This window comes from Triticum urartu, chromosome 4A (assembly GCF_056163025.1).
Source record: "Triticum urartu cultivar PI428250 chromosome 4A, HENAU_Tu73, whole genome shotgun sequence".
In the NCBI taxonomy this organism is placed as follows: Eukaryota; Viridiplantae; Streptophyta; class Magnoliopsida; order Poales; family Poaceae; genus Triticum; species Triticum urartu.
Genome location: NC_141876.1, coordinates 74,059,700 through 74,082,395, shown reverse-complemented (window position 1 = coordinate 74,082,395; position 22,696 = coordinate 74,059,700).

The window sequence follows — 22,696 nt, the reverse complement described above, 5'->3', positions numbered from 1 at the left end:
TCCGGCATTCCAGTCACTCCGGGCAACAAGCCAACAATGCAGCAAGTACCAGCAAGTGCTCCGTGGAGAATAAAAAGGAGCCCATGCCAACAGTCAGAAGCAATTAAACCTCCAACTGCCAGCCTTCAACTTCCAAGAAGCAAAAGAGCTACTCCCACCTAGCTCTGCAGAGCCATGTCGAGTCACTTCAACTGGTCACTGCAACAGCCCATTAAACACTTGCGTCCAGTGGCGGAGCTTGAAAAAAGAAGTTGGGCGGGCCAGAGAGCACAATATTTTCCAAATTCTAGAGCATGTATTACTAATTCAATAGATATAGTCACCACACCTTCTGTTCACGTATATACTTCCTCAGACCAAAATAAGCCATAACATTTGAGATAGTACACGCGCTACAATATCCAGTTTTGGGTACTTTCTGAAAGGTGAACTTTTTTTTCAAAACCAATGAACTTTTTTCAAATTTGATGGACTTCTTTTCAAAATTGATGAACTTTTTTTTTTCAAACCAATGAAAGTTTTTTCAAAATCGATGAACTTTTTTCAAATTCGATGAACTTTTTTCACAATCGATGAACTTCTTTTGAATTTGTGAACTTTTTTTTTGAATACATGAACTTTTTCAATTTGGTGATTTTTTTGCATGCTCGTGAACTTTTTCTGTAATAGGTGAACATGTTTTAAAATAATTAGAAAATATAAACGGTACAGTGTGATGTGCAAGAAATTTCGCGTCTATGTTTATATTCTTTAAACATTTCGCGCAGCAATCATTTATAAGCAGTTAACTCGTCTAGTGGTTAGCCTCTCCGTGTGAAAGAACGACGGCGCGACATCGAATCTCACTCGGGATGTATTTTTTGGCATTCTTTTTGCGCGTTGTGCCATGCGCGATCGTGAGCCGGCCCACCGAGCGGCTGCTCGCAAAATAGGAGGTCCCGGCTCGCGGTGAGGCTGCGAGGCGCCCAGCTCTATCGGTGTGGGCTGGCCGGCTGGGTATAGTGCCATATAAACTCTTTTTTTTTGCTCTAGTCATGGGCGGGCCATGGCCCACTCGGCCTTGCGGAAGCTCCGCCAGTGCGCCCTCGGGCAGTCGGGCGTCAGGCCTCGACGCCGCTCCGGCGCGACGGTTCTCTTTCCACCAACCTCTGCTACATCGCCGTCGCCTCAGCTCCTGGATAGCGCGCCCCTGGCCATGCGGCTGCCTTCCGATCGAGGAGGATTTTTACATGGATACGGGACCGGGGCAGCGATCCGGGATCCGCACTTTAATGGCGATCCCGTTGATGGATTCGACACGCGCAAGGCTCGACAGAAGTGGGTTCCGGTTGGAGGTTCTTTGTACCATTGTGAAACATGGGGAAGCTGCGGTTGAAGCCAAAGCCCTGCACTGACAGTTATGCTGAATTCCGAGGCCAAGATGAGTTTCAGGCTTTCAGCAACGAATATTTGCATGAGGTTAGCTGAGCTTGTGCTATGTTAAGGTGAGATACTACGTTTGCATGAGGTTTCTTTTTCAGTTTGGAAATTTCAGGGTTCAAATGCTGGTCTATCCCCTCGTTAATTGTCTGCCCCCTTCTTGGAAGTTGGAGTTTTGACCTTGGCTCCCTTTCTTCTCCTGACGCAACGGAGGGCGCCGCCGAGGCAGCAGAGGAACCCCCTTCCCTTACATTTTCTCTCGGGCTGCGACTGCGATACGGCGCGATGGCCGCTGCACGAGGCACGCTGGCCGTGTCTACATCACGGCGTTATCACGGACACACACTGCTCGGCCTCCCGGCCATCCGACGGCTGCAAGCCCGTCGCGAGACCAGGCTTTGCGCCCAACGTTAAGATTACCGTTTTTGATCCGTGGGGATCAGGAAGATAAGGCAAGGGTGGCCGGATTGTTGTACTGTGGACTTGCCGAATTTCCTTGCAAATACCTCGGTCTACAGCTTGCAATCCGGAATTTAACGCGCGCTGAATGGATGCCTATGCTTGACCAAGTCCGGAAAGTGATCCCTGCCTGGCAACGAGGACTTATTCAGCGACCAGGTCGTCTAGTTTTGGTTCAGTCCGTTGTTGCAGCTAGGCCTGTGCACCACTTGATGATCACTGATGTGCCTGATTGGGTGTTCGAGGAAATGGATAAATGGATGAGGTCGTTCTTTTGGGCAGGGAAGGACAAAAGTAACGGAGGGCAATGTCTCGTGGCTTGGAACCAAGTGTGCCGACTAAAGAAGTTCGGAGGTTTAGGGATAAAGAACATGAAAGCCTAGGCTCTGGCGCTGAGAGTGAGGTGGGAGTGGCTAAGAAGGACTGATCCTAGCAGACCATTGCAAGGCTTAGCTATGGCGGCTGACTGTGATGCAAGAGCTGTTTTTGAAAGCATGGTTAGGATTGAGGTTGGAAGGGGTGACAGCGTCCTGTTCTGGAGAGATAAGTGGATACGAGGAGCTGGAGTGGCAGATATCGCACCGCGCTTGATGGAGACGGTGCCTAGGAGAATCATTAACAGCCGGACAGTCCTTCAGGCTCTTACGAAGAACAGGTGGTACGAGGACTGCGATGCCATGGCTACCTTCACTGCCCAGTTGCAGTGTATGCACCTCTGCCACGCAATCGCCTCGGTGCATAGAGATGCAAATGAACCGGACCGGTTCACTTGGCCGGCAACGAATACGGCGAGCTACTCGGCAAAATCGGTCCATCTTTGCTCGGGCCTGCAGAAATCACCAACGGCGGCTTGCACTTGGAGAAGCTGGGCGACCTTAAAGTGCAAGCTGTTCATTTGGTTGGCGTTACAATATCGATTGTGGACATCGGATAGACGGGCACGTCATGGCCTGCAAGACCAGCCGTCGCCATGTTTCACGTGTTTGCAAGCGGAGGATAACGTGGACCACATACTGGCCAAGTGCACTTTTGCACAAGAGGTGTGGCAGCGTGTGTTTGACCTGCTCGGACTTAATGTGGTAGGCACTACTACGAATGACACCTTCCCTGCTTGGTGGATGAGAGAAAGGAAGAAGTTTAGTGGAGCGAACAGAAGAGGCTTTGACACTCTCGTGACGGCAGTGGCTTGGACTCTTTGGAAGCAAAGAAATGCCAGGGTTTTCAACAGACAGGAGCAGAAGAAACCTGCACCCCTCATCCCCAATCTTGTGTTCGAGGAAATCACGGCATGGCATATGGCAGGGCTTGGAGCGGGACGTCTACAACGTTTTGTGAGAAATTAGATTAGTTGTGCTTCGGAGTCGAGTAGGTGTGTGTCACCCACCCTTGATGTTCGCATCAGGGATGGGCTTCTTATACATTAACTCTCTTTCGTCTATAAAAATATGGTACGTCATTGGCGTACTCTCGAAAAAAAAGATTACCGTTTTTTCCTGTTTTTTTAGGAAACGACTACTGTTTTCTTCAACCAAAGGGTAGCTCCCTGTATACATATATGTCGGGACTCTTTGCATAGCTCCCTAATGTATAATCGTTTTCGATTTTGCACATTGTTCTCTACACCATCTATTCTAGATCTCTCATGAAGTCTCTATCACACACACGATGACTCGCTTCTTTTGTGTCTCCGTTCATAGGCCAATTTCGGACAACATCAACATTGTCTCCCTATCTATACGCCATTTATGGACACAAACGACCCCTCTCGCCCCCTCTCCCCCCTCTCTCTCTCCCCGTCGCTAGTTCTCTCTTTCTCTCGCTCTCACACCCCTCTTTCCACACACACACACTCGATATCTCTTTCAAATAGTCTGCTCCCCTGCCCGCACCCATGCTATCTCGCTACTACACATGTCACACAATTCCCCCTTCCCTTATATTAGGTTTACATCATCAGTGGTCTCTCTACTCCACATACACTCTCTCCCTCTCACACACAAACGTGTGCACAAACACACACAAACACACACAGACACGCACAAACACCCATTTATCTGGATCCTCATCTCTTCTCATGTCCGCATGTGTATCTCACACACTCACTCTCTAATTATGTACATGTGTCTCCACGTTACACAACACAAAGCCCCATGTACATGTCTCTCTCTATCCTCCACACACATAGACACAAAGAATCTGTTTCATTGCCTCAGTCTCTAACATATCACTCTCTCTCTCTCTCTCTCGCAAACACGCTCAACAAGGGTTTCCCCGTGAATAACTTGCCGTCTATTCATCAACAGTCGTGGCAGTATGACGAACATGAGACGTGAAAAAGAATAAATCTACACGTGCTTAGACCACCTAGTATGACTACTAGGACTAGAGCAAGCCAAAAAGCGCACCGCCGTCACCCCTTCCTTGTCGGCGACGGGAAATTTTTTGTTTTACACAGTCGAGAAGTCATTGTGCTAAGGCCCCACATGACGAGGCGTTGAATAGAATGTAGATGCTAGTTTACGGAAGCAAATATCGATAATACGTTTGTATCTCCATACTTATATTTTTTCTCTTATAAAAAACCGAGTTGGTGATGATGGTACGCGTGCCATCTTGTAATATAGAACGTCCGATCTATATCTGACGGGGATGGAAATTAAACTAAAAGATACTCGCACCCCTCTCCACATTTGCAGACAAGGCCTTCCCTCGTTCATCCTTATCTCCAACAAACCTCATTGTTGAGCAATTAAGAAAGAAAGCCTCTGGAACAAACTGGCCTGGTGGCCGCTGTCGGCGTCGTCAATCCCCATGCCTCCGCTCAGTCTGACCATCAACCACCACCACACCCCACTCCTCTTCACCTTATCTCATATTTCTCGAGATATCATTAGTTTTTACACATGTACTCTCGCAAGGGTCAATCACAACAAGTGTTTTATAAAAAAATGCATCTTGATGTTCCGTGCAATGCACGGATCTTGCTAGTACTCCTACACAAGACTAAGTTGGTGATGCTGGTGTGTCTGCCATCCATCATTTTTGACCATTAGATCTACATATAACGATTGTGAGGTAAGTTGTTGCCTTTTCTCACCAACATCCCACTTGTCTACCAATTTGCAGAAAAACCCATAATTAGTATCTTAAAACCAACCACATCCCTCCCTGACCTCACCAAAACAGCCCAAGGAATATATTCTAATTGAAACATAATATATCTCTAGTGACATATGTATATCAAAATTAGAGTGTTTTGTACCAAGTTTGTGAATAAGTATTATTCTAATTATTATTTGTTGCAACGGACATGAACATTGCTAGTATTTCCAACCATGCATTTTTTCCTAGTATTCCATAGTTTCGAGTTTTCCATCAAGATATTAGTCACTCATGGTTGATATTTACTTTCAATCATGTACACATATGCACTATGTAACTAGCCTTGCTTATTGGCTTCCAAAGCTTAACTTTCACTCCTACTTACAATATGTAGAGTATTTAACAAAAAATTACCACTTTCAACCAGCCCTAGGAAGAATCTATTGTACAAAAGATAGCAAAAACATACCCAAAATTTCTTAATCCATGCCAAAAACTACCTAGTACTCCTACCGATTAGGTTCGTTTAAACCCATTTATGACAGGGTTGGCCCACATGTCCGTGCTGACGAGGCAGCTTAAACCAACACATTTTGTTTGACCGTTGACACGAGGGACCCACATCTGACCTTCTATCCCGTTATTCCCCCTCAAATCATTTTTTTCCTGAACATTACTTCAAACAGTACTAATGCGTGTTCGTCGGTGGCACCGGTGATGAGCGAGTTGGCCGCCGCTCCGCCGGACGGGCCGGATGCCGCGCTGGCCTCCGCACGGGTTGGCAGGCTGGCCCGAGCATGACTCACGAGCGAGCAAGCCGCCGCGCTGGCCTTCGCTCGAGCCAGATGGCTGGCCTTAGCACGGCGCGCACGAGCAAGCCGCCGCGCTGCCGTGCCAATCTAGCTAGCAAACCTTGCAGACAAGCAGCTGGACGGAGCTATCTTGGCTAGCTAGCGACCACGAGCGCCGGACGGAGCTGGCATTCGGGCTGCCGCAACATGGGCTCCGCACCGCCGGTGGTTTTGACCTCGCCTTCTGCCGATGGCGGTAGCTGCTTCCCATGGCCGAGGATGACTAGGTGGACGGGCCGGAGGTAGGAGGTCACTTGAGGATTTTTGTTGGTAAGAGCATGTACAATGGTTGATAAGGTAGTCTTATCTTAAGTCTGCCACGTATGCAAGTGGTAGTAGTTTCTTGGCATTTTAGTGGTTTCTTGCATTATTAGAGCAAGTACAATAGAGCTGAGTCAGCGGGCTATAAGAAATAAACTAGTATATTTCTGCTTAGTTGGAGGAAAGAGAAGAGGAGAGAGAAGGTAAGCGGGCTCTTCGTGAAGAGCCAGCTCTAGCACGTGCTCCTAGGCACTTTATGAGAATGAGAAGTGGGCCACATAATAAAAAAGTAGTACACTCTTTTGATCTATTATTGTACATATTAGCTATAAGATGGGCTGTAGATGACATGGCACTGGCTTATAGCCAGCAACAGATGATAGGGGTTTCTTGTAAGGAACAATGTACGTACTACTAGCGACAAAAGGCGATTCTAGGTTACGTTGTACTCCAACGAGTACTACTAGTGGTTGCGGGAGTGTATACCTCGTTTTGTGGGTTCGATCCCGGCCGAACGCAGGCGGCCTTTTTTAAAAAATAGTACTACTACACTTCGCTGCGAGCCAATATTTTACACGGGTAGTTTGAGTTTTGAAGTCAAACGGACGTGCGGCCCCACAATCTGGGTGCACTGGACAGCCTAGCCACGTGAACGGGTTTTCCTTCCCAGCATCCCGTGGCTCGCGTGCTCGCCCTAGCCGCACCTCGCTTGCAGCTTCGTCATCAGCTAGTAGCATATTTAAACTAGTGCCTCCCAATTAAGCCCGAGGAGCCGGAAAGGCCTGGCGGGGCATTGGGAGCTGTGCAATATGGCTCTGTACATAAAGTGCTCTACTCCCTCCGTCTAGGTGTGTAAGTCACCTTACGAAAACCAAATAATCCCAAAACACTTAGGCACCGTACATTAACTCCCTTCTCGTTTTTTGTTTTGTGGCATATCAACCAATAAGATATGTGGGTTGTGCATGCTTTCAATGACTTGAGACTACCAAACATAACATATGCAGTGGTTAGTTCATTGCATGCAATGCTATTAATTAGCAAAAATACATTAAGTTTTCTCGTTTTCCTCTCCGCCTTGGTCGCGATGCACAACGTAAGATGACTTACACACCTAGACCAAGGAAGTACTACTACTCTGTAGCTTGTGGCGTTGCAAGCATGGACTTCACTCCATTATCGGCTCTACTATAAAAGAAATTCCTCTTGACGTGTTTTTTTTGAAACGGAGGCAAAAGCTTTGCTTCATCTCATTCATAAAGAAGGAACTACTAACAAAGTTCGACGAGATCCATTACACCTCCACAAATGGAAGCGAAAAGCCTAGTCTCGCTGTATCAAATAACTCAAATGTTCTGCCCCCGCAGTAACCGTCGCTGATAAACAGGCTGCTAGTGTGTGCGTGAGAGGAGCGGCTGAGTAGGCTAGCTACGTGAGAGGAGCGGCTGAATAGAGCATCGAGAGTACCCACTAGTCCACTATGCAGGTGTATTTCCCCTGCATTGATAGTACATCGATGGTTCTAGAGAACAGTAGTACCCTCCACTTCCAACTGTAGCTCCTTGGCCCTGAGATTCAAGAGTTCAAAACTGGTGCATTATACTAGACTAGACTAGAAGTACAGTACATCGCACTACTAGTTGAGAAAAGTAGTACTAGTACTGCTGTAGTACGAGTACGTACTCCTCCGTCACATAATGTATGACATTTTTTGACACTAGTTGGCGTGTACAAAAATGGCAAAAACATACCCAAAAATTCTTAATCCACGCCAAAAACTACTACCTAGTGCCAAAAAATTCTTACTAGTGCTATTATTTACAGTATAATGCAATCCCATAACGTTCCATAATCCCTTTCTTTCAAAAAAATCTCTTCTAGAGAGAAGATTGCTATCTCCACACGAGCTTCTCATAGGCCAGCGCCACCGCATGCAGTCATGTGAGAGAGAGGGAGACATCCATGCAGCATGCAGAGAGAGGAGAACGCGGGCGGACAACCAATGGGCTGCATGGGGCATTTATAGCTGCTAGCTCCTCCCATCCATGCGCCAGGGGTATTTCCGTCCAGAAAGCATGCAGCGAGCCCCTGCCTTGGTATCCGGGTCTGCTCTTATGCGCAGAGTAAAAAGAATCGGAGGGAGTACTAGTAGTAAATAGGGACAATTCCATTTATCCCCCTAACTTGAGCCACCACCTGGCATTTGCCCCTAATTTTCAGGTATGCTCAAAAATACCCCTCTTCCATTAAGTCACCTTGCAGAAATGCCCTTTTCTGCCGTTACCGTCCGGTCAAAGGGGTTTGACCGTCCGATGAACAGTAACATGGTGAACAGTAAATTCGAAACAAATAGCAAAAAAAAATCAAAAAAATCTGAAATTTTGTGGGATCGAAGATACTCAAGGGAGCAAGGTGCGTACAAATTTTGGCACAGTTTGGACATTCCAGGAGCTCGTGTCAAAGGAAAAACTTTAAAATGTACGCTGTAAATAGTAAATTCAAAAAAAATAGTAAGAAAATTCAAAAAAATATGAAAAATTTTGGCATCAAAGAGGCTGGGGTGCGCAAGGTGCATGCAAATTTTTGTTGTGTTTCGACACTGTAGGAGCTCGTGGAGAAAAAAAACTATATTTGGCGCAGAAAAAAACTCTGAAAAATGCACTATTTTTTTTGCTAGAGCACCTCGCATGTCATTGATTAAAAAAAATTGCAAGCGCCTTGCGCACCCAAGCCTCTTTGATGCCAGAAAAATTCATACTTTTTAAATTTTTCTTGCTATTTTTTTGTAATTTACTGTTCACAGCGTATAGATTTACATTTTTTCCTTTCCCACGAGTTCCTGGAATGTCCAAATAGCTTGAAAATTTGTACGCACCTTGCGCCCTTGAGTATCTTCGAGCCGACAAAATTTCAAATTTTTTTGCTATTTTTTCAAATTTAATGTTCACCATGTTACTATTCACTAGACGGTCAAAGCCCTTTGACCGGACGGCAAGGGCATTTCTATAAGGTGACTTGACGGAAGAGGGGTATTTTTGAGCATACCTGAAAATTAGGGGCAAATGCCAGGTGGTGGCTCAAGTTAGGGGGAGAAATGGAATTGTCCCTAGTAAATAATAGCCTCACCCCTTCGCTGAGGAACGATCTACAGTTGGAAGGGACGAGGCCCTGCGGTTACTACGCTCTTATCTCCTCCTCGCCAGTTTCCCTCCCCCCGAAGAGAAGGCAGTTCGTCGCTGCTCCCATGGATTCGCTAGGCGGTTCTCCTCCTCGTCGGGGCTGGGAGACCTTGGACGACGATCCCGTGGGAGAAATCACACGCCGCTCTGACGTCCTCACCGCCGCAAGACTCGGTGCTTCCTGCACCAACTTTTTTCAAGACACTGCTTAAATAGGACATGCCTGTTGGTCTTCCATGCGTCCTCGAGGAGAAGGTTCTTCTATGGGACAATCCTTCGAACAATCCACCACTCCCTGGCCATGGTTGCACGTTGACTCCGCTAGAGTTGCCGACATTGAGAGGTAGTCGGATTTTGTCGGATGAGCAGGTCAGTAATGGAGTTTGATCATGTAGTACTTAGTTATTTCATTTCCATCCCGTAATTTCCCCGCTGCCCACCGTCTTATATATAGGTCTGGGTCGGTGCCAACGAAGATTGGCTTGCATACCTCCGGCCGGATACCACCATCATTTTGCACAACATCCACATCAGTGCGGCCGTTCCGGTAGACCCCTTCTCCACCGTTGGGATCGGCCTTCCGGACTGGCTGGGCTTGAATATGTATGATGATGCCTACATGAGATTGAAGAAGATAGCAATTGCGGACCCGCCGACCAAGCGACGCGGCTATGGCGATTACTATCTCATCATGGTGTTAGGCATAAGGATTGCCATCAATGCAAGAGGCAGTAACGGCAGATGTTGGCGCATGTTGGCGGCGACAGATTTGTACCCCTACACGTTCGAAGACGCCGTGCGCCATCTAGGCCGCATCTTCACGGTGACAAGCCAGGGGACTTGTTTCATCTGGTTGCCATCCTACGGTACGGGAGATTATAAACGGAATGCATAAATCATCATTTGCATCCCTAATGGTACTCCATTATTTTGTAGGGACCAGTCATCCCCCGATCAAAATAAGATCGCCGATCCTAGATGTGCATTTGCATCCGTGATTTGGTCTAACCTGGAACCTTGTAGCTGACTTTGGCATATTGGGATAAACTATCTTAGCAGTCGTTACCCATGGTACCACTGATGTGCAACATGGTCACACAATCTACCACGATCGGACCGTCGCCATCTACCCAGGTATTCCATTTTTTAACCCTCTCTCCTTCTCTTTCATTGTTGTACTAGTAGTATACTTTGTAGTACCAGTAGGAGTACTTTTTACCTTAGAGGACGCGTATATCTAGCTAGGCCCTTGAAGACTTGAACCCACTAGCTGCCACCATTTTTGTTTTTCCATGTCTTACTATCTCATCCATGTAGCCAAGAGTGGCTATATATAATAAGCCGGTTATTTTACTTCCTCTATACCGGAGTAGTACTATTTGCTGCACAGTATTACTGACCGCCATATTTGAGCACAACATTATTATGCATGGACCTTGACTATGTACGTCACCATGTGTTGCAGATCTGGATGCCGCGTGTACCAGATGAACGGCGCCGAGTTCAACCCCCGTGATGCTACGTGGGTGCCGAGGAACACTCTTGGAGAGTACTCGCTTTTCATCAGGGACAACTACCCCATTGTGAAGCGGATGCCACCTTCCGTGCATGACACAGAAGGCCTGCCGTTCATGAAGCATGGTTGTGTCTTCAGTGCGCACCGCCGGATGAACGACATGCTGGGATACGCTATCCCTGATTTATGCCGCTTCAGCTTGGATGAGTCTCCATCGTGTGGAACCAGACTAGAAAGCTGCGACAATGATTCCCGTTGCCCACCGCTATGGATCGTGCCATCCATGAAGAACACCTGGGACTGGAACCTGTAGGAGGACATGTAGCCCATCTATAACGTGTAAGTGGAGTACGATAATTGTGAACGGTAGCGCTGTGAATATATGTAGACTAGTCGTGCACAAATTTATCACATGAATTGGAGATGAACTTGTGTGGCATACTGGCATTTGTCCTTTAGAATTTATTACTAGTAAATGTGTTATGTGTACGTGCAACTTGTGTAGTTATTGCACGGGCTCCAACACGCTCTTTAAGAAAAAAAGGTGGCACAGCTTTGGATATACGTGACGTGGCGGCATCATACAATAGCATCATTCGCTATAGTTGTAGTACACTCCTACTAGGACGACAACTCCTATAAAACCTTGTGCTTGGCTCTTTGCCTCTTCAGGAGGTTCAACAGTTCGTACTCGTGTGAACCTTGCACTTGGCTCTTCGCCTCTTCGGAAGGTCCAACAATGATGATACTACAGTACAATATGCTTCTGGCAATCTGACACCGATTGAACTGCTGCACGTCTACCGCAAGGGCGAGGGCGAGGGCGTTGTAGTCAAAACCCTCTCCTTGTCCTGCGAACAACCGTGCGCATGGGCGAGGGAGAGGCGTAGTAAGCAGGCTTCTCCTTGTTCGGCGAGTTGACGGGACACATCAAAGCAGTACTAGTACTAGTACTAGTAGTCCATACTGCGTCCTTTCCGATTAATATGGCTTAATTTGAAACGAGAAAAATACACTGGCGGTCAACGTATGTAACAATACGCTCTTTACGGTCACTATATATAGTTTTGCGGCAATTATACGACCACTAGCTCATCGTAGAGCACCGTATTGCACCCTACTGACCGGCCACATAGTCGACGTGGCACTTTGTTGACTGGTTAAATTGTCACCTGGTTTCTGGATCCCACCTGTCAGTTGGCAGAGCAAAGAAATCAGTTAAACAAAACTTTACGCAGGTGCAACACGAGTCCAACCCTTGCGCGCGAACCGCCCTGGCTGTGTATGTGAGTGCATGCACGTGTCCTCCCTCGGTCTTCCAACAAAGAGTGTACATCGGCTATAAAACAAAGAGTGTAGTACATGATGTACATCTACACTTCCAATGCATTTAGCCTTTAATCTAAATCGATATTGATTGACTAATGCACCAACTTGTGCTGTAGGTATAAGCTACATGTCTATCCTTAATTACAGCATGCAATGGCCTTCATTTAATCTTCTTTCTCAATGGTCGCATGCACACATAAGTCTGCTACTTTTGGGCGTTAATTATGCCCTGGTCAATGTGTAAATCTTTAAACGTACGGTCTTTCACGGACGTAGGGAGTAGGTTGAGCACTTGAGCGTGAGCGTGTGTGTTGCGTCATGTGCTGTGTGCCGCATGGGTGCGTGAGTGTTGCGTGCGTCCATGTGTACATGTGAGTGTTAGATGTTGCGTGCATGCATGCATGCATGGGGCTTACTCCCTCCCATTGACATGTTCATATTTCAAGCTTCCTCTGTTCCCTCCATATGATGATACTCCCTCTGTTCCCAAATAGTACGGAGTAAAAGCCTCCCTCTGTTCCTGAATACGGAGTATTTTTCTTTCTACAGATTTCAATAAGTGACTAGGTACGGAGCAAAATGAGTGAAGTGAGCGTAGAGGCATAGGGATATTGTAGAAAGGAAGTCCTCGCGATCCATTATTCCCCATCTCGGTCAGAGAGAACTATTCAACTAGTCTTTGCAGTGAAGTGACAATACACGCTGCGGCAAATGGGACACGTAATTAATAAGCTGAACCAGCATGTTGGTGTTACTAAATCAGCCTTACCCAGTACTGCCATCTCTTCTTCTTCCTCCTCTCTTCTTCTTCCTTCTCTCTTCCCCATCGTCGGCCGCACACCATTTACCCCCGTTCACTGCTCGCCTGCCCGCGCCATCTTCCTTGGTAGCTCACGCGTACCATATCCCCCCGCTCACTGCTCGGCCACACGAGAAGCTTCTTCGCTCGCCCGCCCGAATCCACTTCCCCGCTGGCTCGTAGGCACCGAAAACCCCAATGGTAGAACCGACTGACACGCAGAGCCGCGATTGGAATTCCCTCCCCGATGTTCTCTTGGAGCAGATCTATAGTCGTATGGACTTACTGAGCACCGTCCGTCTGACCACATGCTCGGTGTCTTTGTACCGTCTACTCGTCTGCAACCGGCCGACTCTTTTCAAGACACCCTGCTTGCTAATGCCCGATCCTCGTAGGTGGCCCAGACACCGACTTGACGATCCTACGGAGGTTGCCGTGGTGCACCTCGACATGCTACCACTACCCGTCCACCTGTCCTTCATGCGCGACCACTACTGTGCGGGCATGAAGACCAACTGGATCGTCCTCATCCACCACGCCGGTAGTCCATGGCGTCTCATGGATATCTACACCCAGCGAGAGATCACCCTTCTATCGTTGGATACCGCCGCCATCGAGCCTCGCGGCCCACCGGACACTCCTGCCTACTACGCACGAGACGCGTCAAGCTTTTGGCTCGACCTCTGTTTGCAGAAAGTTGTAATCTGTGAAGTGCCCACACCATCAGAAGACTACATGGATTACAAGCTCACTGCCTTGTTCAACATGGGATTAGTCTATCTGGAATCCGGTCGCCATACATGGTTATGGCTCATCATCAATCCTATTGAGGCAACATTTCTGTCTGATGCTATAGTGCACGATGGCATCGTTTACGCGGTCGACGCACAGATTGGCTGCCTATACTGGTGGAATCTATCGTCGTGTAATTGTTCTATCTCATCTCATCTTTACCTTATGAATACGACTGCCTGTTCATTTGTTACAAATTTAGAATGCATAGCATGTCTATAACCACATCATTGCTATATGTTCCTCTCATTTCCTAGATTTTTATGACCACACATGTTATTGTTAGAGTTGATATGAGAACAATTGGCATCTAATGATTGTTAGAATACATATTATGAGCATAACATCATGATTGCTATATGTTACTCCCGTTTACTAGATTTTTATAACAACACATGTTATTGCTTAGAGTTGATATGAGAACAGTAGTAGTAGTAGTAAGTGCTATGGTAGAATATGAGTAGGCGCTGTCATAGCTGTTTTCCTCTCATTGTTACATGATGTTTGAACCATGACATATTGCTAGAATATGAAAGCCATTGGCATATTTTTTTAACTTGGGGTATGATTATGACCACGGCATTGCAATTCTCTGTGTATGATATGTGTCACTGTTATAATAATCTTGATTCCACACATACTCTGAACATGATTGTTTATTTTTGTCCTTTTGGTCTCCAATTTGAATTGTTGCAGCAGACGCAAATGCGCTGGCCTTCATGATTCCAGGACCTGGAATCATACCAGCCGATGGCTGGTGGTTTATCGCTCGTTCAGCTGACGGCGGTCATTTGATGCTCATTCGCACGTACCAAATTGACCAAACCATTACATCAAACCACATGCAGTACAATGCATGGGGCGTTCGTGACATTGATGGCTATGGCTGCTTTGTGTTCGAGAAAGATCCCAGCTCCGTTGGGCTAGGCGTATTCAACTGGAGGCGGGTTTACAGCCTCGGCAACCACTCCTTGTTCCTCGGGCTCAATTATCCGATCATCCAACCAATCATCGATCATATCACCGGCGATGATTACTGTGCTATGCAACTTCCATTCGCGAGGGGGGGGGCTGTGTTTACACATCATACCATGGGTTTCATGAATCACCATATCCAGAGATTCGTCGACACAGCTTGTTGCCAGATAATCTTCAGTGTGTGAAAGGCATCAAGCTTCCATGCGATGGATGGCTTTTGCAAACCCGACATGCGGCGATGTGGTTCATGCCAACAGCAAATATGCACAACTTGATTCATGCTGATATCTAGACTGAGCCATGTATTCTGCTGCTGTAGCACGACCCTCTTTTGTTGGATATTATGTACTGTTGTTAGTTTGAAGCACTCCTCTTGTTTGAAGGATAGATACCTTCCTGGGATCAAGTGCATCCTAACTCACCTGCGTAGGATGTACTGATAATGATGATGGAGATGCTGTGTAGAAGCCATATATATATAGTAGCACTATTCTAATCCCAGGATTAGAATAGCTATTCTGATCACAGCACCTCTTATAGGGACGATGAGGCTGCTCCAGAACTCCCGAACCCGCGGCAAAAAAAGATCCCACCCCACGACCGGTCGTCCACTACTTCCCCCCGACCCACCTCCCCCCCGCGCCGGATCTCACCATTGCCGAGCTCCCGCCCCGCCATGGCTCTCGCCCTTCTCCGCCACCAACGCACCGGAAGCCACCCCCACCACCGCATCCCTACCTCGGCCGCCGCCCGCGCCCTGCTTCCTGGCCGCCGGCGTCGCCATCCTCCTGGCTTGCCACCGCCGCCATCCTCCTGGATCGCCACCGCCATCCTCTTGGCTCGCTGCCGCCAACATCCACCAGGTGCGGCCGCCTTCGGCACCCATCCTGCGTGGCCTCAAACTCCCGACGGACGAGCTATGGCCGCTGGCGTGACCGAGCCCTCGCGCGGCGCGGCCGGTCCGAATCTTCCCGCTCACCCTCGGCTGCTCCCAGGGAGGTCCCTCGCCACCACGCCGCTTCCTCCCTCTGACGCTGCAGCATGCAAGCCATTCACCTTCGTTGCCCATGTCTGTTCCAAGTACTGGTCACCATGCGCGGCTACTCGAACTTCATGGGGTACCCATGGCGGCCTTCATTGCGTGCGTCTGACCGCATGTTTAAATGCAGGGAACAAATGTGCCTTGTATGGCTCATCCCAAAATCACACCTATGCCATGGGTGTGGCCATAGATGAGGTGCAGCTTGCCGTTGCTTGGCTCCCCTGAATGAGCAGTAGCTAATGTGCAGCACGATCGTAGCTAGCGCTCACGTACAACTCTCTGTCTCTAGCTCTTTCTGCCATGTTTGTGGGTTTATGCCTGAACGTTGAGGTGCTCAGCAGGTAGAGGGAACAGATAAAAAGCCGGGGAGGATTGGGCAGGACAGTAGGATGCAGCAGCAAGCCTGAAGGAGTTGGAGGCACATTACTACTCATCAGTTGTGGGTACTCCGCTCTATGATTGAGGTGAACAAATCTTTATTTACCTATACTTGTTAACTTACGGAAGCATGACTTGTGTATGCTTGGTACAATAATGTAACATGGACATTTACCATCCATGTTCTGTAATGGCATAAGCAATGAATTAATAATCTAAGGAAACCACCTAGTCGAACAAAGACATATAATGAACAATAGTTTAAGTGTTTAGCGAGCGACCGTGAAGTTCTACTACGGCTATACGCTCAACTGTGGTTATACGGTTACATATGGATGTGTTGCTAATGTAAAAGTGCAGGTTGTTTCCCAAAAATCATCTGCTGCTACATGTGTTGCTTGCTGCTGTTCTGCTGGTGGCCTGTCTCCATTTACATAACACTATTCCTATTCATGTCGGTGCTTGTAGTTTCTCTTTGTTAGATCACTTGTTCAAACAAATCACTATTTATCTTGTTTGTTCCAATCACGTTGGATGCCTAGTACTAGTATCTTGCAGTAGCCTATACATGGGCATCTCGGGTCGTTGTTAATAGATGGGAGTACTATTGATTGTTTTTTTAAGAAGCTGGTGCCTCATATTATACTGGAGCACATGTTCTTTTTTTGTCTTTTTCTGCTAGGTGCTTTTCCACCGAGCTGAAATTCCTCCGGCAACACTTCCTTGCAGCGTGCTTCCCCATTGATGTGAATCGACGTGGATACAATGTGCTTCTTTTGCTCGGCTGCTGAAGTTCACTAGTAATTATCTGCTAAAATTTTCAAGGATAAGCTCTCGGCTATATTTTCATGTATGCCAGCTTCTGTTATTTACATATCAGATGCTCTGAGTAAATCATCTCGTGCGTTCAGAGACTGCAATTTCTGCTATGTAGCTTGAGAAGAATTAGATGAAGAATATGTTGCTCCTCTTATGTATTGCTGATTCCATAATTTTGTCTGCACTTATGTAACTCTGATTTTTTTCTCATTACTAAAGAATTGAATGAAGAAGTTCAAATTAAAATAAAGGGATAACCAAAAAAAGTTCAACTTTTTAATAAAGGGGTTATATAAAAACCTAGAGGTTCGAATTTAATAACCGAAAATTTCAATTTTTAGTATAAAACCAAGATGATCAAGTTAAAAAAAATCTAAAATAAGAAGTTCAAATTAAAAAGACGAAGAAGTTCAATGCTTGTTGCGAACACAAAGAAGGTCATTAAAAAGCATCTCAAACAATTTTATAAAAAAATTCTCTGTCAAAATAAACCTAGAAGTTCAAATTTAAAAACGAGCGGCTCGATGACTATGAGAAAGTAGGATTTTTCCGTTACTAAAAGAAATAAAACCAGGAAGTCCATATTAAAAAGATGGAGAAGTTTGATGATTATAGAAAACTCAGATTTTCCTCATTATTAAAGAAGGGAAACAAGAAATTCAAAAATAAAATAACAAGAAGTTCAACTTTTAAAAATAGAGCGCTTCAAAATTTCATAAAAAGATTAAGAAATAAAACCAGGAAGTCCATACTAAAAAGATGAGAAGTTCGATGATTATAGAAAACTCAGATTTTCCTCGTTATTATGGAAACAAGAAGTTCAAAGATAAAATAATAAGAAGTTCAACTTTTAAAAATAGAGCGCCTCAAAATTCATAAAAAGATTAATAAACAAAAGAGGAAGTCCATATTAAAAAGATGGAGAAGTTTGATGATTACAGTAAATTCAGATTTTTCTCGTTATTAAAAAGTGAAAACAAGAAGTTAAAAAATAAAATAACAAGAAGTTCAAATTTTAAAAATAGAGCGCTTCAAAATTCATATAAAAAGATTAAGAAGTTCAGATAAATATTTATAAAAAAACTCAGAAATTTTCACGTAACTGAGAGAAGTTCGATTGATAACTGCCAGAAGTTCACGTACTACACGGTGTGCATTTTGTATTAAAAAAAGAATGAAAATGCAAAGCCTAAAGTTTTGTTGCTAGAAGTTCAAGTGCTCGGCCCGAGAAAGTTAAAAAAAATTGTGAGAGAAGTTGAACAAAAATACGTGACAGAAGTTCAAGGTGAAAACAACGAGAAGTTCAACTATTGCAAGGAATGCATTTCAGGTGAGAATAAAATGTATAGAAAAATAAAAGCTTAAAAGGTTTGTTGAAAAAGTTCAAGTGCTCGGTCCAGGGAAGTTCAAAAATTCTTGCAAGAGAGGTTCACCTTGTATTTCCATGTTTGATTTTTTCCATATAAAAATTGAATACAATTCTTTACTCAAAATATGAAAAGGTGAAGTTCAAATTGAAATAACAGAGAAGTTCGGAGTTTATTAAAACATAGGATTTACCTGTTAAAAAAAATAAAAAACACAAGCTATTTTTTGCACTTTTAAAAACAACTCATATACGGAAAAAATGGTTGCTAGAAGTTCAAGTGCTCAGCGAGGAAAAGTTTAAAAAATTCTTGTGAGAGAGCTTCACCGTGTATTTAGATGTCGAAAATACAAAAAAATATATGCTGTTTTTTGTGTTTTAAAATAATTCTCTCAAACCAGAGAGAAGTTCAGAGCGATAACGATAGGAAGTTCACGTACTACATGGTGTCTATTTCATATAATAAAAATACAATAAAGTGAAACTGGGTGAAGTTCAAACAGACATGTCCCAGAAGTTCAACTACTTCACGCGGTGCAAAAAACAACACGTCAAAAAACAGAGTGAAGTTCAAACAAACATGCCCCAGAAGTTCAACTACTTCACACAATGCATTTTCGTTCGCGATGAACGCATAAATCATGATCTCGCCATTTTTTAATTTACCTCAAAATGACAGGAATATCATTTGTGTAAGTTCAAGTCCTCGGTCTGAGGAAGTTAAAAAAATTATTGTGAGAGACGTTTGTACAAAAGGAATATTATTTGTGTAACACTAACGAATGGATGAGAAAATTACAAACAAAAATACGTCACAGAAGTTCAACATGAAAACAACAGGAAGTTCAACTACTACGCTGAGTGAATTTTAGATGAAATTTTTTTAAAATCGTCGCGAGTATGAAAAGATGATCAACACGGGAAACTTGCGTGCTTACAGCAGCTTTCCATCGGTATATCACCCGCTCAATTCCGGTGAATGGATGGAGAGTTACGAGCAATGGATGGAGACCCACAAGCAAAAAAATCACGTGAAAAACAGAGTGAAGTTCAGGTACACGCGCCGAGAAGTTCAGGTTCTTCACGCGGTGCATTTTCGAAGAATCTGTTTCGCGATAGAGGCAGAACGCATGATCCCGTCGTTTTCGAAATTACTTGAAAACGGCTAGGAATCAGAGAAAACCATCAACATGAAAAAGTTTCGCATTTTCCGTAGCTTTTCAGCGGTATATTAGTTGCTCCATTCCGATAAAGTTTGTAGAAATTATGGCGAAAATACGTTTTTCGCCATTTTCAAAACTGACTTAAAACCGTAAAGAATTGGGAGAAACAATACATACCAAAAAGTTTTGCATTTTTTCAAGCTTTCCAACGCCATATCATTTGCTGCATTCGGATGCACGGTTAAAAAATTAGCTCAAAAATACAAACTCGGTAGGACTTGGACCATTTTCTAAATTACTCTTAAACCATTCAAAATTAGAAAAAAACTTTCAAGATGAAAAAGTAGCGCATTTTCATAAGCTTTCGAACGCCGTATCATATGCCTCCATTGAATTAGCCGTTTAGAAATGACATCGAAAAAATGAACTCAGCTGTTCGGTTTACGAAATTTTACGTTTTTTCAAATTACTCTTTAACCATAGGGAATTAGAGAAAACTTTAAACATGTGGAAGGAGTGGTTTTGCAGCAGCTTTGCAACACCATATTATATGCTTCATTCCGATAAACGGTTTAGAAATGCGATCGAAAATACGAGTCACGTTTTTTGTGCGAAGAAAAAACGGTTTTCAAAACTGCTCTTAAACCGCTTATATTTTGCCAAAAATTTAAGTTGGGTCATGATATTGGTGTCCATAGCTTTCCAACGGTATATCGCAAGCCCCATTTGGGCAATGTTGGCGGAAGTTCAACCTAGTTCACAGGGAAGTTCAACGTACTACTAGCGGGGCAGGTCAGGTTGTGATCAGAATATTATTCTGATCCCGTGATCAGAATAGTGTTTATGTATGTATGTATATATATATATATGGTGGGTCTATTATGATAACACCCCTTAAGACCTTATTCTAATAACACCTACCCTTATTCTGATAACACTTGCTGACGCAGAGAAACAAAACCGACCACCCACCCACCGCAAAGCGAACTGCAGATATAAACAAAAAGAAGTCCCCCACTAGTTGGCTTTTCCCTAGCCACTCTGATCCATGCCAACCCCCTCCCCACCCACCTTCCTCCCGACCTTCTTCTGCCATCGTGGATCCAGTCTCGTTGCCTACCGCCGGTGCTCCCTTGCCTTCCCCAGCCGCGACTCCCTTCCCTTCCCCAGCCACCTACCCCCGCCGGCGCTCCAACTATCCGCGCCGTGGTGTCGCCCCTCCAAACCATGGGGAGCACTGCCCCAACCCGCCGCCGGTCAGGCCTCGCGCTGTCCCGCCGCCTCCCACCTCCCACAGTACCTCCCGTTCGCCCGTCGACCCACCCCACCGTCGGCCTAGGCTCGCGCCACCCCTGCTCTGTGTCACCCATCACCCATGCCCAGATCCACCGCTCGCCATCGATCTGAATCGAGCCGCCGCCGCTGGTGCACTTCTCCTGGACTACCTCCTCTCCTCCTCTACCTCGGGGCGGCGACCAGCCGTAGCGACGAATGGCTCCACCGCTCCGGCTTGCCAGCCGCAGCCGAGGCACATCTCCTCCCCAGCACAGCCAACGATCCAATTCAATTTTGGTTTTGTTTTTAGTGTTATGAAGTTCGGTTCAATGTTTATGTGCGTTTAACATTTGATTTTTTTCTTAGGAGAGAATTGCAAATAAGGAATGGCTCCGCCCTTGGTTCATAATCTCTTCGGTGCGTCTCCGTCGAGCAGTTCTCCCCACACGCAGGGCCTCCCAACGACAAGAACCAGCGACCTAACCGCCTCCCATTCAAGACTGTGCAGGTTGTTTAGTTTATAGGCACTTCATTTGGTTTGTCCTCAGTGGAGCGGCCCTGGGTTTCTTTTTGATAAATTATGAAGTTTGTGCGTATTGTGAAGTCCTCTGTTTATATTTGAGAGCTTCGTTCAACTCTGCAATGCCGTTCCATTTATTTGATGACGTCCTTTTTGTTTTGCAAATTCTCAGGGACAAGAGATTGTAAACTGCTGGTCCACCCACCCTCGCGCTCGTAGTCATTCCCCTCCCCTACTGTCAGCGCTCACACTCATTTCCCCCTACTGCCAACGTCAACAGTGAAAGAAGAAAAGACTACCACCCCTGTCCTTCACTCGATTACTGCCTGTAGCTCGGCGAACCCCTCGCGTGCAGCTCTCTCTTCACCAACATGCAGTTTCTTGACGCCTCCATCCATGCCGCAGGTACAAAAAAAATGCCCACATCAAATTCTTCAAATATTTGTTCTGCACTGACGGCGAGCAGTGCGGGTTGCTTTCTATTGCAGGGCACTTTGGTCGTTGGTGCAGTACCCAACAACCAGTGAACTGTGCCCGTGCTTCCGTCCACTGCCTGCAGGTCATTTGGTTCAAGTTTCACGTGTGCATGGCCATGGATGTGCAGTATGGTAGTGCACACCATGCAGCTTGCCCTCCGCGCAGTCCACACAAAAAAGGCTCGGGCACCAATTTGCGTGGCTTGCTAGCGCATCGCTGTGAGTGATCGGTTCACTTCTTTTTAAATGGCATGGGAGGCGCATTTCACTTATATGTTGTGTGCAGCTCGGCCCAGGGCGGCATGCGGCTCTATTGACGGCGGCTTGCAGTTCTGACCACGAGCCCATGCAGTACGCCGACGCCCTCCGTGTTCCCCATCTACACTTTCAGTCCAGTCACTGGATGCGTGAAGAACGTTTCTTCAATCCGTGCAGTCCTCTCTGCCACACATCACCGATGAGCGTCGTTGTGCCTTTTTTGCACGTTGTTTTGCATCCCACTTGGGCGACTATGTAGTTTGTGTTGTACATGGGTGCAATGATCCACGGGTTGAGTTTTTTTTCTCAATTTTTTATGATGATGGAGTTCTCATTGTGCTAAAAACACATAAATTAAAAACTCATCTGCAGTTCATTTTGCACCGTTCCCTCGTTTAGACTGTAAAAAGATAATGATGTATGAAAAAACCATATTGTAGTTCCTTGCTCTCGACAAAGTAGTCCAAAGGAAAAAAGATGCAGTTCGCTTGTTGCCAGAAAGCAGCAAAAAAAGAAGATTTGAAAATGCGGTGCACTTTGGTCTTAAAGAAAGTCAGACTCTTGAAAATGCATTTAAAAAAAATCATGCAGTGCACTTGTCTGTCCGACAAAAGAAATTATGCAGCTTGCTTGCCTGTCTGATGCAGTGCGGTTTTCATTCTGAAGCAGTGCGGTCGACCGTATGATGTTGTTCATCCCGTAAGTGCAGAAAAT